This window comes from Notolabrus celidotus, chromosome 14 (assembly GCF_009762535.1).
Source record: "Notolabrus celidotus isolate fNotCel1 chromosome 14, fNotCel1.pri, whole genome shotgun sequence".
Taxonomy (NCBI): Eukaryota; Metazoa; Chordata; class Actinopteri; order Labriformes; family Labridae; genus Notolabrus; species Notolabrus celidotus.
In genome coordinates, this window is record NC_048285.1 from 28,090,104 (window position 1) to 28,113,882 (window position 23,779).

The window sequence follows — 23,779 nt, forward strand, 5'->3', positions numbered from 1 at the left end:
TGCATGATGGGGCTTTCTTTTTTTGAGTTCTTGTCTTCATGCAAACAGTGAATGTTTGTAAAATCATCACCTTAAAATAGCTGTTACCCTGGGAAACATCCTATGAAAATGGAAGCCAACAAGTCCAACAAAGCGGTTCATTTTATGCTGCAATTATCTTTCTGTGTGAAGACCATGACATGTGACTCATTACATCATAGACAAGAAAAAAATCTGAGGCTACTTTCAGATGCAAATGCTCAAGCATGTTAGAAGAGATGTGCACCGTGAAGCCTCTTTGTCTTTATCACACTGAGCGCAGGATCTGAACTAAAGATATAAATGATGTGCCTATCATCTGAAGAGAAAGAAGTTATATTATACCACCTGTAAATCCCTTGAGAAGCATAATAATCTTTAAAAGTGCAGAAATCCTATTACCTGTCACAGATTTCTTCTCTCGTAATTGCCAGAGCCTCCCCTTTGGGAAGGATGGGGGGTGAAGGACGCCACACACGCTGGTATCAGACTATCTTCAGGAGAAATCTAGGGGACATCTATTTTCGTCTCGTCACTCCTGTAGCGAGGTTTGACTTTTCTCAACCCTGAAAAACGAGTTTTGATTTCAAACGTTGTCACAATTAAACCTAAGCAGTATCATTTGATGACAAGGAAAATAACACATTGTTTGGATGTTTTTTTCTACTTTTAGACACAAATGTTAATTTCAAAATATACATTTTATTTAGAATTAAGCTGTAGACCATAAATTGAATGGCAAGTGTCAGCTTCTTCACTCTGGCTGTCGGTTTATTATCCTAAGGGGATAACAAACCTCTACAGCAACACTTTTGTACCTGCAGCTACAGCACTCCTTAACAAAGCTAGCACAAGATGATGCACTCTAACCATGTAGGGTTATTTTAAAATTTAAATTGGTGGCTGTCTAAGCACTTTGTCCTGATTGCTTAATTTGATGATGTCTGGATTCAATGCATTTTGTCTGGTTTTGTGAACTTGTGATTTGTGTTGCTGTAATAAGTTGTATTTTATCTTTTGAATGCTGAATCTCCAAACTGCATAACCAATTTACCTACGTACCTTAAGGTTCATACCTTAAACCTTGAACTTAATAGGAAATGATTTAGATACTATTCCAGATACCAATTATTTCTATATTTCAATCAGGAGAGACACAATTTGAATATTAAAGATTATTTATTACAACTGAATGAATGATGAAACTTGACAGAAATCTTTGGCGTAAGGACTCTATGGGGATAATGTTGTGAGCGTAGGATGCATGAATTTGGCAGCTGAAGAAATCCCCCTAGAGTCCAGACACTGGTGGTTGATGATCCTAGGAATTGAAGACTTGCAGAGACCAGGTGGAGATGTGGAGGTGGAGGGGTACACACCATCAATGCAAGAAGGAACTAGCAGGAGAGAGAGACGCATTTAAAAAGACAGCAGAAAGTTGATAGGCTGACGATAAGGGCGTTCCACTGAGCTATTGGATGACACAGCTGCTGATTAACCAATGACAGCTCCGGAGCGTGCAGCTGGAAGCGGGTGAGCTATTGAACGAGGGAGAGGAGAGTTAAACAACTGCTGTGATTGCTTTATAGTCTTCCTGTCTGAAATTTCGCTAGAGCTAAATGTTGGTTTGATTGTCTCTGAAATATTAAGTGGGATCTCAGAAACTTAGTGAAGGATGTCAGTAAGGTCTCAATAAGCTTGAGAAAGTATAGCAACAAAAAGCGTGGTGCAAATCCAAATACTTCTTTAAAGTTTTTGCACAATTCTGTTTGACCTAACTCAAAAAAATGTTGTAACTTTCAGTTGAATAGATAACTATGTAATTTAGATGTCTATATACAAAATAGTATTTGAAAGAGCCACCACCTACAGATAATTTAATTGATTCTGGTTTCATATAAATAAATCATTCTTGTTTTAACCCTCCTGTTATGTTGCGGGTCAAACTGACCCATTTTAAAGTTCAAAAATCTAAAAATAAAATGTTAAAAGTATTATTTCCCATTTCTAATGTCACAGTGGATAAAAGGTGAGTGGCAATCAGAGGTTCCTTCCATCTTAGGTAATATATGCCTTCCAAACCAGCTCAATACAGCATATACAGCATGTGACAGAAGAGGTGTCTCTTGTTAATTTATCAACATCACTTAATAAAAAAAGAAAAAGAAAAAATAACAATGAAATAAACAAAAATCTATGTCATGTAAATCTATTGTATTTATATTTAGGTCTTTCAAATGTACATTAAAAAAAGCTTTAACATGAATTTTCATAAAAAACAAGTGAGTTATCCTCATTGAACCATGAGCTGTGAGAATTAAAGAACACCATTGCACTAAATATTGATTTAAATGGTTAGTAATAGAGTTAATGATGATATTTAAAAAAATGTTTATTGAGATTTTTATGGGTTTGGTCACTTTTGGATCATTAAATATGCCCTGGGTCAACTTTACCCAGGAACATTATTGCTGTCCCTAAGAAATGAACATAACAGGAGGGTTAAAGCTGAAAATGGTCTAACTGTATGAAAGCAACCAACCCTGTCTGGACGCCTGAGCTTAAAAATCATGGAGCACTTGGGCTACATAAAAATCTAAATGTCTCCTCTTGGTGAGGGTTGGTGGTTGTAGCACTGTCTCCCAATGCGAGACAACTAAGAGACACAGCACCAGTCCACAAAATACATTAAGACTGAATGGGCCAACTCCCAATGCTACAATACATCTCCTGTTTTTGCTGTCTCTATTAAAACCATACCAAAAAACCTTCCTCAGGTGCAAACCTCCGACAACGCAGATGATCGGTTACCCACCCAGTGTAAAAAGATGACTTTAATCACCTTGATTCACAAACACTTTCCCCTTTGGAGCAGCACAGACCCTGAGCCTCAGTGAGACATCAGAGACTTAATGTCACACTCTCTGTCACCAAAGATCACACGGTCCAGGCAGTTGTTTGTTCTGTTTCACTGGCTCCGTTTGTTCAGCTTTACATCTAAGTCAACCCAATTACAGTGTATCACAATACCTGTGGTCTTCTTCTCCACTAAATGGCAGAGTTTTTCTGTCCTCTGACCAGACAACAAATAGGATTTAGTCTATTTGTTCTAGAGGAAATAAAAGCAAATGAATAAACCTGTAATCATCTGCAAGTTATGTAAGAATCATGAGCAACATATGCTGCGGCTATTATACATACACTGGTCTCTTCACACAAATTCTAATATATGTCTATATATAGTTTATCAGGCTTATTGAAGCAGCAGTAATGATGCCTTCCTTATGCAACACTTGTTTTAGTTTTATGTTGTCCTGTGCTACAGCTCTCTTCTGCTGCATGTCTGCATCTCTTCATTTAATCCTCACGTCTGTTTAGATGATCTGTCCAATGTTTAAGAAATCATTCTGTCCAGGTGTATCCTTGGATAAGACTACTTTCTTTGTTTACCTTGCTCTTTCTTCTGCATCATGGTGCAGGTCTAGTGGTGCGAGTCTGTGAATGATGGCATGCCCTCATTTTTAATGAAGTGTGTATCTTTTGTCTGGGTGCTGGCAGTGTTTGATGTTTGCTCATAAAAAGACAGACAGAGCAACAAAAACAGACAGAGAGAGAACCTGTGATGGTTTTTGTCTTTTTGGAAATTTACAGATTCATGTGCACGTTTAAAAGAGCACAGAGTGATTGCAGGACAAAAGTAAGAACAACTATTTTTTTTTTATAACACTAAATCATTTATAGGAATCTGAGTATGTGTCCGTCAGGGTATGGAGATGTATTTTGGAATCTTCTCTGACCTCGCCTGTAGGTTAGGTCATCTCTCTTAGTGTGAGATTGTACATTTCCCAAGGACAATAAAATAAAGTTTTCTGATTGTTGAGCAGAAACTGGGTCAATGCAGTAGCAGATTGCAGACGCAATATGGCAGCAATAGCAAGCTTACACTGAATTAACAAAGAACTGATTTATACCTTTAAATACTTTCATAATCTCTGCTATCACAGTTTGTATTTAATCATCTCAAGACACAAAATGTAGATTTTGCAACCCTCTTGTGGAAAGGTTTAGTTTTATGTGAGGTAAAATACAGACACAATGACAGCAATACAATTTTTGCCAAATACCTGATCAATATTAAACAATAAAATACAAATTATTCCAATATTTACTGTGACAATTGGTCTACTGTAATGTTACTCACATGTATTCAATCACTGTTTCTTTCCAGAGTTGAAGCATGAAGTTATAAAGACACGGTGCCTCTTAATGTCCTTGTTCGTTTTTCTGATATGCTAATGTATGCAGATTAAGGGACCATTAGCATCTTTGTCCCAGGAGATGTCTGCATGTACTGATTGTATTTCTGGGGCCAAAAAAATTCATATAGCCCAGCCAAGTTTTTTCCCCGTCTGGTAAATTGTTCCATTAGCTTTCCTCCGAAAAAAAATTCTAGGCTTTCCAAAAAACCAGACTGCCTATTCTCCAGCGATATCAATAATTATTACTAGTTTCCGACAACACAATTACATGTTGGAAAGATATGCCTCATAAACGTGCAGTACTGTCGAATACAGTTTGCAAGGGAATCTATATTGTGTGGGTGTGTGTGTGTGTATGTGTGTGTGTGTGTGTGTGTGTGTGTGTGTGTGTGTGTGTGTGTGTGTGTGTGTGTGTGTGTGTGTGTGTGTATGTGTAAAAACAGAAAATCAACTTTCATTTTTTTTATTTTTCTGTCCCATCGCTGGTTTGCAGGAAGCCTCTCCTCAAGTAGAAATCACTGTGCATGATGGCACGTCCAATACCTCAAACTCATCCACAGACACTGGCTTAAGAAGTGAAAGCCCAGCTCTAAAGCAGATGTGTGTAAAAGGTGAAATAGTCTGGAGCAGCTGTGTTTAATACTGGTTCATTGACCATACAAAGACAAATGATAAACACCTGTGCTACAAGCAGCAGTCACATTCTCAGGAGGATGTTATTGTTTTACAGTCAATGTATTCTGCTGATATCCAAATACCCAGCTAAGACTCCCTTACAGCACTTACATATACTTACAAGTCATTATTACACTTTGTATTCAAAGGTGAGACCTCACTGAAAACTGCTGGCATGAAAATGAGATGTATTTCTTAATTATGTGACTGTTAATGACACACACTCATAAGCAGGGATCACTTAAAGTGTTAATTCCTCCTATGGTATAATAACCTCCAACAAAAGTGTGAATGAAAGTCAAATAAGAGATGTATGTCCTTTGCAGTCAAGCACAGCCAAAGCCCTCATCCAGGGGTTCAAGGTGTGAGGAGTACAAGGAGCGGAACAGGATTTTTAATTTACATGCACAGCAAGATAATTATTGACTGATCAATTAATCTTTATCCCAAACCAGTAAATCTGTCAAATGCTTAATCAAATAAAACCTCAAACCGGCAGCGTCCCGTCCAAAACATGAGGGCGCATTAATGTGTTCTATTGACATTAACACAGACCTGCCAATCTGCATACAAATGGTGCCAAATTAAAGCTGGTTCATTCGAGGCCTACCTGCAGCGTCCAAATGAAACATCTATATAAGAAGCACAACAAGTCAAAAACAGTTACACAAACCTCTCTCCAATAACGGCTTCTACCTCTGTGGAGAAAAGTAGAATTGACAGCCTACCTGAGTTTCGTGTGTACAAACACTGCCTAGAGTAAAGATTATCTTTTTTTTCTTTATTTAATATAAAGTGTGTAACTACAGCTCCAGTCCTATCAGCCTGGACAAATGTCATTAGTATGAGTGTAGTCCTCTGTGACCTTTTCAGATCGTATTATGATAGCGAACACAGTGAGAAGGTCAACTGGTGTCTGCTCTGTACCGAGAAAGAACGGCACAATGTGAGCTGCTCTGATTTAGATATTACAGGACAGGTTGAGGAAACTGTTAATGAACATCACAGTAGCATCGGTTTGTAATCTACAGATGAACTTTTGACCTGTTACACCCCGATTAAAATGTCATGGATGTCATGGGGACTTTGTCTTAAACTGTTTTGGTTGAACTCTTGCAAAAAAAGTCATCTTAATAAGTCGTGTGACATCTTTGCATTTATAACTTAAAGCTGCCGTTGGTAGTCACAGAGGAAACATCTGTTCAGAGAGAGGGACTTCAAATGTCAACATTATCCCTCAGAACCAGATTTCCTCTTAGCCCCACAACACAGATCAGGCTAAGGCTAAGGTGAGTCTTGAGCCTGCTGGGACAGCTCAGGGTGTTGTAACCCTTTTCTGTCCATTGTTGATCTGTGGTGGAGGGAGGAGGAGGGAGGCAGAGGACTCAAGAGGTTAGAGGATACTGTGGACCAAGGCACCAAAATAAATAATAAAGAAATAAGGAAGTAGAGAAATAAAGAGGTAAAGAAAAAAAATATAATAAAATGAAACAAGAGGTAAATAAATAAAGATAAAGTAGAGAAAAAGGAAGAAAGGTGAGAATAAGGAAGATAAAATAAACTAAAGTAGAGGAAGATAAAATCGTGTGTGTGTGTGTGTGTGTGTGTTTGTTAATGTATGTGTGTTTCATGTTTTAAGTGTGCTGTGTATATGTGTGTGTGCATGATGTGTGGTATGAGCTGATACAACATCGGCATATGCAATCATGATAGTGCCGGACTCATAACCAATCTGGGGACGTAGTAAGGGCCACCCCTTAACCAATCAGGACAGAGGATTGGAGATTAGCACTGATTGGTCCGTCATAATGGGAACAAAGGGAATAATAACATTGCTTGATACAAAGGCACTGGAAAACGCAGAGATTTCGCCATTATCTCAAATTACTTCACTTACCAATGAGTACTGATTGGTATTATGACCGTTCTTTACACCATTCCTACCAACATCAGTAGCTTTAAAGCTTTGAACACATTTATAAATGATTTAAAGTTACTCTTTTTCTGAAGTAAGAACAAGAGAACCTTCAAATTCTTATAAATCCTACCGAAGTCTCAAATTGGAATTTTCCTGGTTCAGGAATCATGTAAAAAACAGAAGAACTGATCTTCCTGATAGTTTGTTTTCCTGCTTGTTTAGAAAAGGTGTAATTCTACAAATCACAAACAAGCTAAAACTTAACCATGACTCACCATCCAAGCTCCAGCACTAGACAGTCAGCTTGTCTCACCCCATGAAAATACCTTCAGTTTGCCTGCAGCAGCAGCTCCATCAGACTGAGAGCTCTGACTCACCACTTAATTCTGGTCAGGTAAGGATGAACTCATAACAACCCAAGCTTTGACCTTATTAATTAATTTCTTTGGGAAAGCAAAACAGTGGCACAATAGACTGATGCTATGTACAATATAAATATGTTTCGAAGAAGCCTTAGGCTTATGGAATAAATGTGAATTTGCCTGTCTATCAGATAAATGCTTATGGAGAAATAAATTGTATTATAATTCTAAGAGTTTAAGCTTGAAAGTATTAAAGAAGAAGCATTAACGTCGTTCCAAAAGTATTGCTGAAATTTTTGGTCTCTTCTCATTTGCAGAATTTGCTTCATCATGTATTAGCCCCAGTAGTCTGGGTATTTTTGTATTTGTATTCAATTTAAGAGTCCAGCTATCTTTTCCTCTCTTATCTTATCTTATCTGTTGTACTTTCTGCCTTTGTGCCTGTTCCAGCTCCTGTGATTGTGTGCCCTGTTTTTATTGCTTTCACCTGTGCTTTGATTGTCTCACCTGTGCCTGATTACGGTCACCTTCCCAGTAGCATCCCCTGTTTCTGTGTGAGAACATCTTCAACCTGCACAATGTGTTCCACATGGTTATGCTAGAGTTTAAAAGACCTCATCCTCTTTGTTTTTCTTGAATATTTCTTTGTTTAATCTTCCACTGAAGGACTCTGTTACAGTAATTCTTTTGTTTTTGTCTTTTTGTTCATTCAATGAATCCCATCTTGCAGTTGTCCTTTGGCACTCCACTCTTTTGGTGGCTTGTTATGATTAAACCTTCAGTTTCCTGAATCAGTCCAGCAAACTACTCCACACAAAGTATTTTCTGACAGTGACCATGGCTATCTAATTCAGCTGAAATATCAACAATCTACATGATAGCATTTTAAGCCCTGCTCAGCCAAGAAAATAACTTGCAGCAACTAAAAATGCGGCCTTACGTCACAACCGTGAATATGCTATTTTTAATAGGACGCCATCTGTTGGTCAATAGTCATCTGACAGTTTGCATGCTCCTTTTTCACAACCTCAGAGGTGTGTCACTTTCACAACACCTGCAATTCCCTTCCATGACAACATGAGTCACTTCTTCTGTCACTTTGAGCTGGGTGTGAATGTAAAACTCATGTTATTTGAGGATATATTCACACAAAACACCTTGATGTGAAAATGTTATACTCGTGCTGCATTCAATTAATGAACTTAGAGAAAGCGCATTAAGTAACTGACATTCATGACAAAAAGGATTAACTGCTCTGTGATGGCTGCATCCTGGCACCCAGTCAAAGGTGTTATGAGAGCATATTATACTGCTATTAATTTTATTTTGAGCACTTTGCCTGAGCCTGAGATTGCTTTTTTTACACTACACTAACCGTTCCGCCAGTGTATAGAATAATTTGGAGATAAATTGCAATCATTTTAGTAAAATGTCAACCTCATAAAAGGAATACTTTCCTACTGGTAACAATGGGGGATCCTTTGTTTTGCATTGTCCTGTTCTTGAAAATGTGATATTTTCACAGACTCTTTGCCTTTTGTGTAGGTGTTAACATGACATTTAATGTCTCCAGTAACAACCGAGGTACAGGCTGTGATAACAGAACAGCACTTGAGGCGTCCTTTCTTGCCAATTTGCTTACCTACCATTTCATTTTGTAATTAACATACATGAATCTTAAGCTCATCTTAATTGAATTGCCTTGATTTTAATTAAGAGCTATTTTAAAACTGTAATGGGAAGCACCCGATTCACCCTTTGTCTGATAAATGCAAGGGGCAGGGCAAATGAACATGCCTCTCCTTTTAATGAAAATCAAGAGATCCCTCGTTAATAATGTTTTGAAGTGGGTCACGAACTAACAAAGAAGCTCATTGAACACGCTGTATTTCTGTGATGTATTCCAGTGCACGTGATGTTTGATGTGCCATGCGTTAAAGAAACAAGATAAAAAGCAATAAACATGTTTTTGTCCTCCCAGGATTTGCCCTGATCCTTCTCTCTCATATCATTGTGCCTTGCTTGACAATCCCCCCTCGGATGATTGATAGAAATTATACAGTTATAGCAGACAGACGACAATTCCACTGCATATTTCTGGAAAAGGTAATAACAGGAAAGGTGCTTTTGTCACACAGATTTAAATCAGAGTAACGGACCATTAGTGTTCCCACAAACCTCTGCTCCAGGAGGTGAAGACAATATCAGAGGTCGACAGTTTCCCTTCAAAGAATAGTCCAAGTACATATGAAATTACAATTTAATGAGCCACATATCTCTCAGTGATACCCATGCTGTGCAGGCTATATTAGATGCACTGTAATGCATTGACGCTGTGCTGCCTCACTGTAGAGGCTTTGGCAATGTGCAGGCGTGGAACCCACTGTGTAATATCATCTCAATGTCATCCCAGAGATTATCATGAAATAGCTTTGGAGTTTCTGATGAAACTGAAAGCGTGGACTAATAATAGCATGAGGAAAATAATGCTTAATCAACTCAGCCGACAAAAATGAATGATCAAGGGAAGCGGCTCTGAGTGCCGGTTTTAAAGGGGACAAAAAAATCTACCCTCAGATACTCTAACATTGTTTGATATGAGCAGTTTGTGTAGTCCAGTGTATTATTTAAATGATGAATTGTTGATGAAGTGTTCGAGTTAACTATCTTTAGTGAACCCACTTTCCCTCCTACGTTTCTCTTCGGCTCTTCCTGTAGCTGGTAATTTATGTTTCTTGCAGAACTTCGAACAACCTCTGGAGTGAACTTGTTACTTTCAATCAAACATGTTTGCATTGCCTTGGAGTATAAATATAGCTAGCGAGACTGTATGTGATTGCAGACACACCCCCACTCAAAATACAGGGTCTTGTGGCTGCATTGGTCTGCTGGTGCTACTGTTAGTAATGAAATTGGTGTCTCAGCCTTGTGTAGAATGAAATCCTCCATGCAATGGTTGAATCAGATAGTCTCCAAGCTACTTGATATGAGTCTTTGACACCAAAACCATATGTTAGCATTCATTTTTACCAACCAAAGCAGTCTTTTTTATCATTGAAAAACAGTGGAAACCTACAAATAGCAATGTGTTACATCCCTTCACATTCTCAGCACCACTAAAATTGAGCGTGAAAGTATAATTGCCAATAGCTGTGTTTGAGCAGTGTTATAGAGAGTTCTGTTAAGGCTTCTCTGTGTTTCAGGCTGGGCGTCCTCTGGTCAGAGGTGCCCTTGTATTGTGAACAACAGCGAGACAGTGGGAGGAATCGTGGACTGCTGATCTTCGCATGCCCTGCTGCTCCCTGCTGCAGGGACTCAGATGCTCTGGCATGATGATGATGTCTTTGCCATGGTTACAAACTGGATGGAAAACAAATCTATTATTTTTTTTCTACAAGACCGATACTAATCCAACCTTACTTACTGAAAGACGTTTGTTTTTTTTAAAGACAGGAAAGAAACAAACATTTGTGCTTATAACAAGGCATGTCAGAAGGTTTGGACGACCAATGACACACCTGTATATTTAATCTAGCTTATTTTATTGCAGAGGATTAACCTTGAGTGTGTTTCAAACAAAATCCATCTTTTAGGTATTTCCAAGGCTGTGAAATAGCTGACAGAATACTGCAAGGTTAACAAATTCATGATGACCTTTACTCCAACAGCTGAAGACCTTCCAGGGAGCAAAGGAGGCAGTATGGATTAAATCAGTGGGTAACTTTATAAAGCAGATGTGAAAAATAAAGCTCCTCTAAAACGAAAGTACACTGCAAGAAAGAACCACAGCTCATGTCAAAATAGGATGAGCTTGTAGGTGTTGCTATTCATTACATTCTAGATGAGAAATAGTTTATTGTACCACAGCTCTGTCAGTTTTGTCTGAGCTTTAAATGGATCAGCCTTTTCATGCTAGAAGCATTCTGGTTTTCAAACCTGTATAATAATCCTAAGGCAACATTTCCTGCCCTTAAGTGAACTGTAACATGATATTTTCATTTTGTGCATTTCCTCTACTTGTACATTAATTACACACACTGCACAATAAGTAGTTGTTTTACTTCAGCTCAGCCAAAAAGTGTGTAATCCGACATGAATCATGTTCATGCTGTGTGTCCCAATTAGAGAAATCGTAGGGAGCCGCCTGGTGCAATGTTACCATGTCACCAAGCTTTACTGTAGCAAGGAAATTTAAATCTGCCCTTTTCTAAAAAATCTGGCTTACATAAGGAACGATCTATCTCCTTCCAAATCACTCTAAAAACAAAACTTGTCTTTAATTCAACATATTGTCCTCATATGGTTGTGATTTCCAAAAGGATAACAGCAAACGAAACTTGGCTCTGCAACACACCAGTGTGAACGATGTTTGCACAGTCTGGGTGAGAGAGAGTGTGCATGTGTGTGTCCATCTGTCATAACTTGTTCATCGCAGTTCTTTTGCTTATTGATTTTCTCAACATATCTCTTTGAGTTTTGTGTTCTGTCTCTTTCCGACTCCCTTGCCACTGATCGAACTGATGTCCCTCCTGACCTCTCCTCGGCTGCTCTTTTTAGACACTAACAGACAGCTGCTCCTCTGTTTGTTTTGTGTTCGTAGAGGCAAAATGATCCCAGCTCTGTAACATAAGGAAATGCCACTTATCTGTCTGTGTTTGCTGTCTGTGAATCTGCTGCATTCTATGCTGACACACATTTTATCTTAAAATGTTAAAAAGAAAAATCACCCACTTTAGATTAGTCCAGAATCAAAGCTAATTCTGTGCCTGTTTATTAACACATTGGGCGGCCAATATCTGATATGCTGTAGTAAACAGATCTGCATCGACGGCAGACACTCTCTTACATAAGTGATTTATTGTCTAGCTCCTAAATGTTCCGCTCTAACTAAATGATTCACTCGTATGTTGTCTTGATACTCCCTAAACAATGTGATGAGTCAAATTAAGACTCAATTATCTGAATTATCAATGTAGAAAATGTGACAATCTTGTGTCAGCTTTAAACACCCTTCTCAGAGCTTGGCATTTCTGTCACGATCACGGGCTTTGTAATTAAATGGGTTTTGTCTGCTCATGGATCATTGCTTTCAGCTGATTAAGGAATGATAGGAAAGACTATATAAATCAAAGACAACCAACCCAACTAATTAGCTATCCTAACCATTACATCCACTAACAACGCTGGAGGTGGTTACTCTTACATAATCAACTTCATTATTAAATTGTGTTCCTGCAGCTTGTAATGAATCGCATCTGAGAGCAAGCTAGCAAAGCATTGTGAAAGAAAAAGCATATTTTTATCTTCATATCCTCTGTAACGCCGCATTACAATGGGAAACAGATACAGGACGCTTATCAGCGGTGCTTCCGATGAAAACAAACATACAGTGTTGTTTTTTCCTGTTTTTGAAGGCACTTGTTCTCAAGGGCAAACATGGGGCTGGTTCATTTCAATTACTGTGTCTGGTGAAACACTTGGCTGGCTCTATTCTAATTTGTCTTTATATCAATTAAGAAACCTTGACAGCAACATTACATCAAGGTACAAACTATAAGTATGAAGGACATGCCTTTACTTAATGGTTAAATTCTACCTTAACATTGCGTGAATACAAAACAACTGCATCCCTCCCCTGTGTGATCACCTCTGAGGACACAAAGCCCGGGAGATAATCCACTGACTGCAAAGAATCTGTAGCATTTGTCTGCACTGAGTAAAGATTGTGCCCTCAAAAGGTTCACCTTCAGACTGTGGCTATTATGTTCTCCTGATATGGGCCTGATGCTAATCAGTGTGGATTGTATTTTATGCCTTAAGGCAGGAAAATGTGCTGATGAGAGCCCCACAATAAATGAACCTTATCACCTAATGGCATCTCGGCCCACCCTTTGACTTACTGGGAAGCCCTTGCTAAATGTCACGGCCAGGCAGAACGCACATGTGAGATAATTAGAGATAAATGAGGGATCCACGGATGGATTGGTTACTTATCGTTATTGCTTGTGGCAAACCCAGGGGTTTATTGTGTAACAGATTTCAAATATTTTGATCAATACTTTTGTTGATGCTAAAGTCTATCATTCAACGTAAAGATTTCAGCGCTGACTTCAGCAGAGGGGGCAACTGAGAAGTGCATTTTTCTTCTGCATTTACTTATTCTGCATGTTTTACACAAGCGGCAACCTCCAGTCTAAAAATATGAGTCCAATGAGGAAGTGTTAAAAACTGCAGTTCATCGAGGATCCGCTTGAGGCTGGCTCCGGAAGTACTGGAAACCACATACACACCAGCAGCAGAAATAAACATGTTTACAGCCTGGTACAAAAGACGAGTGTAGTCTGGATAGCTCATTTCTCGATCGGCACACACTGTACAGGGAGTGATTTTTTTTCTAATATGGCAATTTCAAAGATATTGAGATTATGAGTCTTCCAATGAGAGGCACAGCTGACTTGACTGACAGGCGGGAACACTGTAGCTGTTGGCTAGGAGGCTCAAAGCCCGCCTCTTTACGTCACAATTGCTCAATAGCAGCAATATGGCTGCTGCCAACAATTGGCCACAAAACAGCGCTTCAGAAACAGATGGGTGACGTCATGGATACTACGTCCAGATTTTATACAGTCTATGCTTATTTTGCATGTTTTACACAAAAAAATCATAACTAAAATGAGCCAGCAGAGCTCTGAATACTTATTAATGTTCGAACAAACTTCAAGCTTTAATTGCAGTGCAGTGCTATGTCTTTAAAGTGATTGCTGTAGAATATTACTTCAAATAATAAAAATATAATCAAACGATTTACAAAATGTTATCGAGCCAAAGTAGTTACATTGTGCAAATAATAAAGAGCTGTGAGGTGACTTTAATCAGAACACTGTAAATGTTCTTTTTATTCACACCACAACATGTATCAACCATAAAACATTGACAAACAGCAAATCAACTTAACAAGGCAATCCAAGCCTAACAATCTATCAATCAATCTATAACAATCTATCTTTTGCACATTAACCATTTACTTAATCATTTACTTATCTCGAATACTGTCTGCACCTTAATATAATTTGCACTGCTATCTATTTTCATTGTCCATTTTTAAACCGTCACTGCACTACCTGCACTGTGTACTGTACATAGGATGTTTTTATAGAACTGTATTTTATTATATTTTATTGTATTTTATATCTCAATTTTAGATATTTAAAAGCTGGAAGAGAGAAACAGCATCTTGTTTTTCCTGTATGTCTCGTATATACAGTGAAAATTGACAATAAAAACCTTTGAATCCTTTGAATCCTCCTATTTTACGCAAAATGGTGAAAAAAAACATTGCTTTTTTTCTGCTGGGTTTGGAGAAAAGGTCATAATGCTCATCGGTACTCACCGGTAAGTGGAGTAATTTCAGACTATTCTCTGCGTTTTCCAATGCCTTTGTATGCACTAATGTTATTATTCCCCTTGTTCCCGTTATGACGGACCAATCATAGCTAATCTCCAATCCTCTGTCCTGATTGGTTAGGGGGCGGCCCCTACTACGTCCTCCGATTGGTGATGAGTCCAGCACTATCATGACTGCACACGCCAATCTGTAATGGGGCTAAGAGGAAATCTGGTTGGGAGGGATAGTGTTGACATTTGAAGTCCCTCTCTCTGAACAGATGTTTACTCTGTGACTACCAACAGCAGCTTTAAGTTGTGAGGTGTGCCAGGTAGGAATCAGTCTTTATGAAATTGTCTGACATGTCCCTGTTCAGAATCACTGATTATAAAGGTGATAACTGGCTGATTCAGCTGATTCAGAAAACTGGAAATACAGGTTTTTAACAGTAATTGCCCACTAATTAACCCTCCAGGGTGTGCACAAATCTTGACATGTAAAATAAAGCATTTCCTGTGCCCATATGCAGGCTGTAATAGAGTTCATTTGTACCTTGTGAGGCTTAGATTATCACTCCACCAAAGTGAGTGTATGTGTTTTTAGGATGGAAACGCCCCGTAGAGCAAGGCTAAGTAGGCAATCACTCATTCTGAGTAACGGCAGAGGTGAAATGTAAGTAAACTCTGTGAATGTGCATGGCCACCCAAGTGCCAGATGCTGGGAGCTGGTGCCAACATGGCATGTGAGTGACTCATTAAATCAGAAGAGAGGAATCCATTGGCCTTTCTCTGATGGCTCTGTCGCTCATTCAAACCAGCAGCTTCTCTGCCAGAGACTTTCTTCGATCAGGGAAAGCAGCCAGCTGGGACAGTTCCCGATTCATTATAGGCATGAAAAAAAATGAAAGAGGGAATTTTTAAAAATAGCATTGAGAGTGGGACCATGGGGAGGCAGCGATGGTATTAGAGAAAGGAAAACATTTTCCTGTAAGCAGCAGATTATGAAAACATTAAGCAACAATTACCGTAATGAGAGTTATTGAAGCGGCAAGGTAGCAGACAAGCTGTGTGCATCTGGTTGCTGCATCTGGCTGCAAGGGAAGAGCATCCAAAGGGGCAGAGGAGAAGGCATTCATTTCTTATAGTCATTCCTTCCCTGTGGATGGAGAAATGGCTCGTCTGTAATTGTCATGCACTGAAAATGATCTCACAGGCTGAGTGTTGATGCATGCCCTGCTATGGGTATCAAGTGCTCTGTCAGAAATTTGGGAGAAGTCATTTTGGGTAAATTGCGGGAATGGCTTTCAGTGGGCAAGTCATGTCCCTCCCTCTGTGATAGGAGATGAGAACAAAATAGATATTATCCACTGCTGATATGACTCGAATCATCATCTTTTATTTTTGGCAAAAACAGCCAGAAAAAGCAGCCATACTTTGCTGTGCAATAATCCAATACAAAAATCTGATTACAAACTAATTCAATCTAAGTTTATTCAGTAGGGGAGAACGGGGTTGGTTGTCACACGGGTTGGTTGGCACACTCGTTATATCTCGCCACCAGAGGGCGCTGTCTCTCAAATTGGGGTATGGACATTTCCAGAATTAGGATCAGAGCTCACCTACATAGTCTTCTCTGGAGTAAGACAGCTGAACTTGAGGTGAGAGGACTTTTTGTGTTTTTCATGTCAAATTGTAAATATTCAGCTCCTCAGTATTTTTCTTCTAGGCTTTTAAACGATGGGTTTATAACAAAACGAGTGTTACCTTTACAAAGTGTGAGGGGAAAGCTATAGTTTAGATTTTTATTAGCTAGCTAACTACTTGTTAGATGGTTGTTAGCCTTGATGCTAGCAAAAAAACCCAGTTGGGGTTGGTCGTCACATTCTCTTTGGGGTTGGTTGTCACATGTAACAACCAGCCCCTATGTTGGCAAAATCATGCATGGTGAAATGAGTTGGAGTGCTCAGACCCTACATTTGGCATCACTGTAACTCAGACAGTGACTGCATGTAGCCTAGTTGAGTCGGCCATTATTGTTCGGCCTATTTGTTTTGTTCTTTATGTTGTTATATAGGCTGGCCTAAAGATGTGTTTCCTGTTCATGTTCCTTGCTCATTTTATGTTAAAATGCATTAAGTCATGTAGGCCTATCACTTGTCAGTGCAATTAAACTTTAAAATTTAGTTCTGCCTTATTGCCTTTTTTAAAATATTTTTCCCATTAAAATACCATTGTAACAACCACCCCCATAGTGTGTGACAACCAACCCCATAGTGTGTGACAACCAACCCCATAGTGTATGACAACCAACCCCATAGAGTGTGACAACCAACCCCATAGTGTATGACAACCAACCCCATAGTATGTGACAACCAACCCCATAGTGTGTGACAACCAACCCCATAGTGTGTGACAACCAACCCCATAGTGTGTGACAACCAACCCCATAGTGTGTGACAACCATCCCCATGATGGGGTTGGTTGTCACAATGTGTCAGAGTGTCTTTGATTGTTAATTGCCTCTTTGTTAAAATGAGTTGGAAAATGAGAGGGATACACATTTCAAGCCAACACCTTAAGCTTCAATTTAATGTAGGAATGACTATTGAAAGATGTTTTGATGATGAGTGATCATCAAAACAGTAAAAAGTGTGACAACTAACCCCGTTCTCCCCTAAATGTTGCTTCAAAACCATTATTAGGATCATGCCATCTATTACCATCAGCAAAGTGGGTTTTGAACACATTATGCACAATACCATAATCCTTTATTTGAAAATCTGTTTAGTCATGGAAACGTTTTAACATTTTAGTCTCTTTAAAACATTTATAGCAATGTGTATTGTAGGCAGCATGGGAAAATGGTAAAAAGAAAAGCAATATTTTGTCTGTATCAATTGTGTAAAAAAAAAAAAAAAAAACTCTCCCAATTCTTTTGTGTATTCATACTTAATCACTTAATTCATGGTGTGAACACAATGCAGCCACTTTCCCTCAAAATGTGCAGGGAAACAATTTTCTATTTAAAAGGAAAATGACTTTTCACATGAGCAACATAATAACATGTCATTATATAAATATACAGTTAATGAAACAAAGCTTCTGCTGTTAACTGCATTTTATTTATATTTTAAAAACGATTTTGCACTCTTTTGAATGAGTCTGTCTGTTTAATGCAGCCTTTTTAACCCATAAATAATCATTAATGATCAGATGATCCTCATGCACACAGCAGAGTTTACCTGTTATACTGGTTTATTAACCATCCTGGTTCTACTTTCAGTGTCTATAATATTAGGTTTTAGGTAACAGTGGTCCTGTCTAGATGTGATATGATGTGCTCTGACCTTTGTCTGATCCTTTTAATGTCTTGTGTGAGGTGCTTTGAGTTGCCTTGTAGCCAAAACGTGCTATATAAATAAACTTCCCTTGTCTTGCCTCTAATGTACCCTTTGGGTAGTAAGTAGACTTTCACATGCATGGTAAGCCACATTTCTGCTTTTTGCACATTAAGTGTTTTCTTCGTCTTCATCATCCTCTCCAGGTGGTGGTGGATGTGGTGATCACAACAAACAGACATTTGTGTTTTATTCATTTTGTGTTGCATTCTTCCCACTTCCAGGTTTTGTCACTGGCAATTTACCTTACAATATTGAGTCCTGCTCTCACTGCACCCTGCGGCCCATTTAATCAGGGAGCCGGATTAAGGCTGAGCAGCCCAGCCCCAGACGAGACGTACAGTAACGTGACTCTCTACTAGGGACTCAAGATGGATGGGCTGGGCTACAGCCGGGATGGAACGCCTCCATTGGGCCGTTTGGCCTGGTGGAGCCCATCAATCAGGGCGGCACCAGAGGTCCAGGCTGAGTCTGTGTAATGATGCAAACAGCATGTGGCCAAGCCATCCCTGGCTGCTCAGGTGTGAGGGTCTGCCCTGTCCACCAGTCCTCTCAGCTCCTTCACCGCTATCATCCATCATGTGCCGGTCAGATTCATGGCATGCAACAGATTTCAGAAGGTTAGGTTTGACAAAAAATTACCCTGGATCAAACTCATTGCAAACTCAAGTTCAAAATTAAATATGAAAGGATGATAACTCTTTTGGATCAATATTTCTTCATTGACATAGTGAATAATTAGGTTTTTTTTGCATGAACTTTTAAAGCCCTTGTTGCATGCATGTTGTAGAGGTAAAACATTCCAACATGGCATGAAAATAATCCATGAGAGCTTTGGTTGCATGATCTTTGACAAGCATTGTGTTTAGTTTATAAAGGTGATGACCAGACAGATCACTTTCCCTAAAAGCAGTCGTAGAGTAAGTTGCCATTAGCCATTCTTTATGTGCCCCATACTTATGGCAGCCTGGGCGCCTCAATCTTTCAATAAGTTCATTAAAGGACATATTTTATTACACATTATGAGCTTTATACCCCTCACACAAACATATTATACTCCTGGATGAAGGTGGCCTTATGAGTCCCATAAAACAGGCCTCATGAATATGATTGTAAAAGCTGCTGCTCAGTATGGACTCAGTGTGAGCGGAAGGTCATTTAGTAGAAAGCATACACGGCAAAAATGAATGCTTGTAAAGATGTCTTTGGTGGAGTTTCCAAGCTGCTGAAATACATCTGCAGCAGCCTAATGGACTTTTTTTTTTGTACCCACTGGAAGCAGGTTGGGAAGCAATAGATGGGTTTGGTTTCAGTATGTTGTGGGACTGAATTAAAGCAATCTCATTCTTTGGTCAAGGGTTGCTTTCATGCCGTCCTGAGGTGGGCAACACTGCCCGTAATGGCCCTGAAATTCCATTATGAGAGTGAAACAAGAATTATTTTTGGTTTCATTACTGCAGAAACTGAGTGTGCCTGTGAACCCACATGTCAGTGTCAAGTTAAACGCGTCATATGCATCCACCCCTTGTCACCTATTTGCTTATTTAACTACCTGAATCAAGTCAGCAATTTCTAGTTTTCTTATGTAATCAATGTAAAATATATATTTTTTAAAAAGGCAGTATTTATGAATGTCTGAAAATTGCTTTTTGTTCCTCAATGATGAGTACTAGGTTATGGAGGCATAGCAATTTCTGATTAAACCTCAAATTGGATTTGAAAATTGGGATTTGATGTGTGAGGAGGGGCTTTACACAATGCGTTTTATATGGATTTTCAATCCTGTTCTTTCTCCTGAATTACAGGAAATCATTAAGAAGTATGCTTTTAAAAGGTTTATTAATTTGATATTGATTGTTTCATTTACATGAAGGGGATTTCACACTCTTCGAAAATTGAATGAGTAATATCCCCCCAAATCCGTGTAAGCCTATAAACCCCAGAGAGAGAATATTTCCTGATAGAGTTGCAGCACCTCCAGTGCCTTTTTTTTCCTCTGTCACATCTTGTTAATCTCATCCATATTTGGGCATCTAATCAGTGAGGCCTTACTGAGTGAACTTCATAATTAAAGAATGTGTTATTATTCCGACTTTAATTACATAACTACGTAACTTTGTTTTAATTAAAAATACCCGTCCCTCCAATGGGAGCACAGTGTGACTTTCTTATGTGAGCAACAGTGGTAAAGCAATGTCTTCGCTTGTACATGCCTTCATTTTCAAAAGTTCAGCAGCCAAGATTTCAGGAAGTACTCCATAACCTTGAGAAGAAAGAAATGGCAATGATGGTCTTGTCTTTATACCTATCACAGCATGCAAATTGCAAAATTGTATGCTCCATTACTGCTTGAAGTTGGTTCCAATCTCCTAGCAGCATTTTACATTTCTTGTACAATGTAAAGGTATAAAAGAGCTCATGGCCTCTGTAATCTGAGGGTTAATAGCAGCCTTTTATAAAAGGTGGTGAGGGTGAACGTCCTTTTTGCAGAGAGAGGGTCAACGTCCAGAGATTATTAAGATGTGTTGCCAAGACATAATGGGGTTCCAGCACATTACTTACACCTCTCCATGTCATTAGGTTTTGTCAGGCATAAAAACACTCATTTTACTAATATGGACAAACCATTCTTCATTGGCATGGTAATGATTGGGGAACTGTGTGCACTCCAATCAAGCCATCACTGTGTTACGGATGACCAGACTCATTTGCTACACCACCATAGATGGCACTGTTGCACTGCTGACAGACTGACTGACAGCACACTGATGTGCCAGTCATGGAGCACAGATTGTGGTGTCACTCCAGATCTGTGCATTTGCTGAAAAGCTGGGGGTGCTGGATTGAAGCAATTAAACAATCAATATTGTAGAGGTATAAAACAAATAGAGCTCTGTGCTCCTTGTGCACTTTGTATAAAATACCAAATTCATTGACTTTTGTTACAACAATAAGTAGTGAGCAAATGTATGAAATTTCATTATGATTATGCACACTATTATCTTGATAAGTTTGGCCAATGTAGAAAAAGAACATATTTGAATTTAAAATGTGGAAGACTGAGGCACTTTGTCTTCATTTTTGGTGAAGCTTCAGGTGCTTATTCACAGTGAATTATACATAGAAATATGAGGTGTCATTCACCTTGACAAGCCTATTTTCTGCCCTGTCATCCAATCTGTGTGAGTTATATGCATGTATTTATTATAGCATGCAGCATGTGTTGATTGTCAATTCAATCCCTCATCCAAAGATCTCAGTTGTTGGCTGTTACAGTTATATGGAGATTTGGAAAACAAGGTTGATGAAGAAAGACCTAAAAAAAACATTAACATGCTCTCTCATCAGAGTTCACATTACTACCAGATAAAGCACATCAATAGTACCGGATATTGGCATTTGACATTTTCTTATAGTGTTTTGTAAACCAAATGATATCTCTTTCGTTCAATTAATACCATTAGTTCTGACCTTACTTAACAACAGATTATTCGTGAGTGGGTTTTGAACATTTGAAGGTAAATATGCAGCCTGTTAGGCAGCATCACTTTGCTTTGGAGATGAGTATCCGAGCTCTGTTTTTTAAGAATATAAAGCACTTCAGCACCAGCCTACACATGGTGGGCCACACTGGCCTTCACCAGGCTGTGGGTCTGTCTGGTGACTATCCAATTTAACAAAGTGATGTTTTAATGAGCCTGGCTCTGAGGGACAGAAATACTTTTCTCATTTGAGTTCCTGCTGAAAAAGAAGATTTAGAACACCTGGTCCTGAATAAATGCAAAGCAACACACTATAGCCTGCTGACAGAAAACCCATCGTCTTGTTATCCCCATCAGTTTGTTGCAACTAAATGAAGCAATGGTTCTAAACTTAATCTAACCATTACATGCAATAATGGAAACATGACATTTCAGTCAGTTAAACAGATGTAATGATATTCTACATCATGCAATGTTAAAGTTAAGCTACAGTTCCTTTGGGGGATAAGTATTACCTCCTACCTCAGCCATAACAAGCATGTCAAGCAGGGGACTTTGCTCTAGTGCTCTGACTCCTCTAAGAGTGTCTCTCCACTCTGATGTGCACGATCACACAGGAGTGTGATGTGTTCAGAGATCAAGGACGCTTATAGATATACACTGTGAGACTGGCCTCATTAAGGCCAAAAAGTTACAGACTTTATCCCTGCTGCAAAAGGTCCATGAATCCTTCCTTCAATCATTTTGCTGCTACTTCGAAAGGGTGTTGACTGAATTATACAACGACATCATCATAATATATCTTTCAAACAATATACTTTAAAGATACACAATTGCCCAAAAAATATGTGGTTCAAATATTTGGTTTATCTGCAAAAAAATCTGTTTAACTCAAGCTGTGTCTTTTATTTGTCTTTGAGGTAGGATAAGAAATGGGAAACACAAGAATAGGATGACATGTAATGCAGGTAGTATAGCTGAAGTAGGTGTCCCATATTTCTTGTCTATTCAGCCGGGTTTACGAAAAGGACATTCAGGAGCACACTACTTTACACTGTCATTTACAAAACAACATAATGTGCATGACAATTAGAATGAAATTGTTACCTTAATAGCCCATTCCAAGAGATATCATTAAGAACTCATCAGTGAACTGAATTGCCTTCAAGTTCAGTCAGACTTCACATTGTTTATTCTTTCTAAATACTTTCATGTGTAATAATTTGTACATTTCTGGCTGTGGCTGTTGAATCTGTGAACACATATAATTCTTCCACTTGCAGCGTGACACAGCTAACAAAAACAGTTAAGATAGTTGATTTATGTTAATATGAATTTGATCTGAATGGTAACTTAACTCCATGTAGGTTTTACACATGTTGGTTCAGTAAATAAAATACATTTTTATTATTTGTATAAAGATCTTTGAATGCAAATTAAAAAGGCAGGGCAAGCCTCCAGCGACAGCACATTTAAAGTAGAAACAACAAGTGGTGTGCTGGTGGCCTGGCGGTCTAAGCACCCCACATACAGAGGCAATAGTCCTCATCGCAGAGGTTGCCGGTTCGACTCCCGACTGTCACCATGCACTGCATGTCTTCCCCACATTTCCTGTCCCTCTTCAGCTGCCCAATCATAAAGGCAAAAGCCCAAAAGTATAACTTTAAAAAATATATAGGCTATAAATAACATTAAATAATATGTTTATAGAAGAGAAACTGGGACTGTAAGAAAACACATGTATGTATGTGTGTTATGTGTATTCATTTATAAATGAAGAATAACTTTATGCAAGCGGTGAACCAACAATTAATATCATTGTGGTTAATATAATTAATATTTAATTATTATTTAAAAGGACCATGCATATTAATGAACACGTCTGTTAATATGCCAGAGTTAGCCAAAAGGCTAGTTTACATCCCTTGTCCCTTGCCAGATGTTAAAAAGGCTCCCTAAAAAGATCAAGATTAAACAAAGATAAAATAGAGTAAAATAAAATCAAAGTAAGAAGGTAGAGGAGAAACCAAAACACAAACAAACAAACAAACAAAAAAGAGAAGAAAAGAAAAGTACAAATAGCACCATACAATTAAAAATGACTAAAAGCAACATAAGGACATGATATGACAGTTTTTGAGAAAGTGTCCATGGACATAAAATACAAGGAGCAAGACAATCAGGAAGCAGCAATGAGGAAATATTAAAGAAGACACATGCAGACACAACAGGACAACATTTAACATTTCTGTACATATATAATGTTAAACATTATTTTTTTGCT

General features: G+C 38.6%; 2 long non-coding RNA genes across 2 annotated transcripts; both read left to right on the forward strand.

Moving 5' to 3' along the window:
• The first annotated feature begins 7,765 nt into the window (after nucleotides 1-7,765).
• On the forward strand, nucleotides 7,766-12,308 carry LOC117825514. Its single transcript, XR_004633859.1, has 2 exons — nucleotides 7,766-7,910; nucleotides 10,436-12,308. It is a non-coding gene; the product is annotated as an uncharacterized LOC117825514 (long non-coding RNA).
• Nucleotides 12,309-16,243: 3,935 nt separating this feature from the next.
• On the forward strand, nucleotides 16,244-18,711 carry LOC117825768. The gene is made up of 2 exons (XR_004633898.1): nucleotides 16,244-16,273; nucleotides 18,238-18,711. It is a non-coding gene; the product is annotated as an uncharacterized LOC117825768 (long non-coding RNA).
• The last annotated feature ends 5,068 nt before the right edge of the window (nucleotides 18,712-23,779 follow it).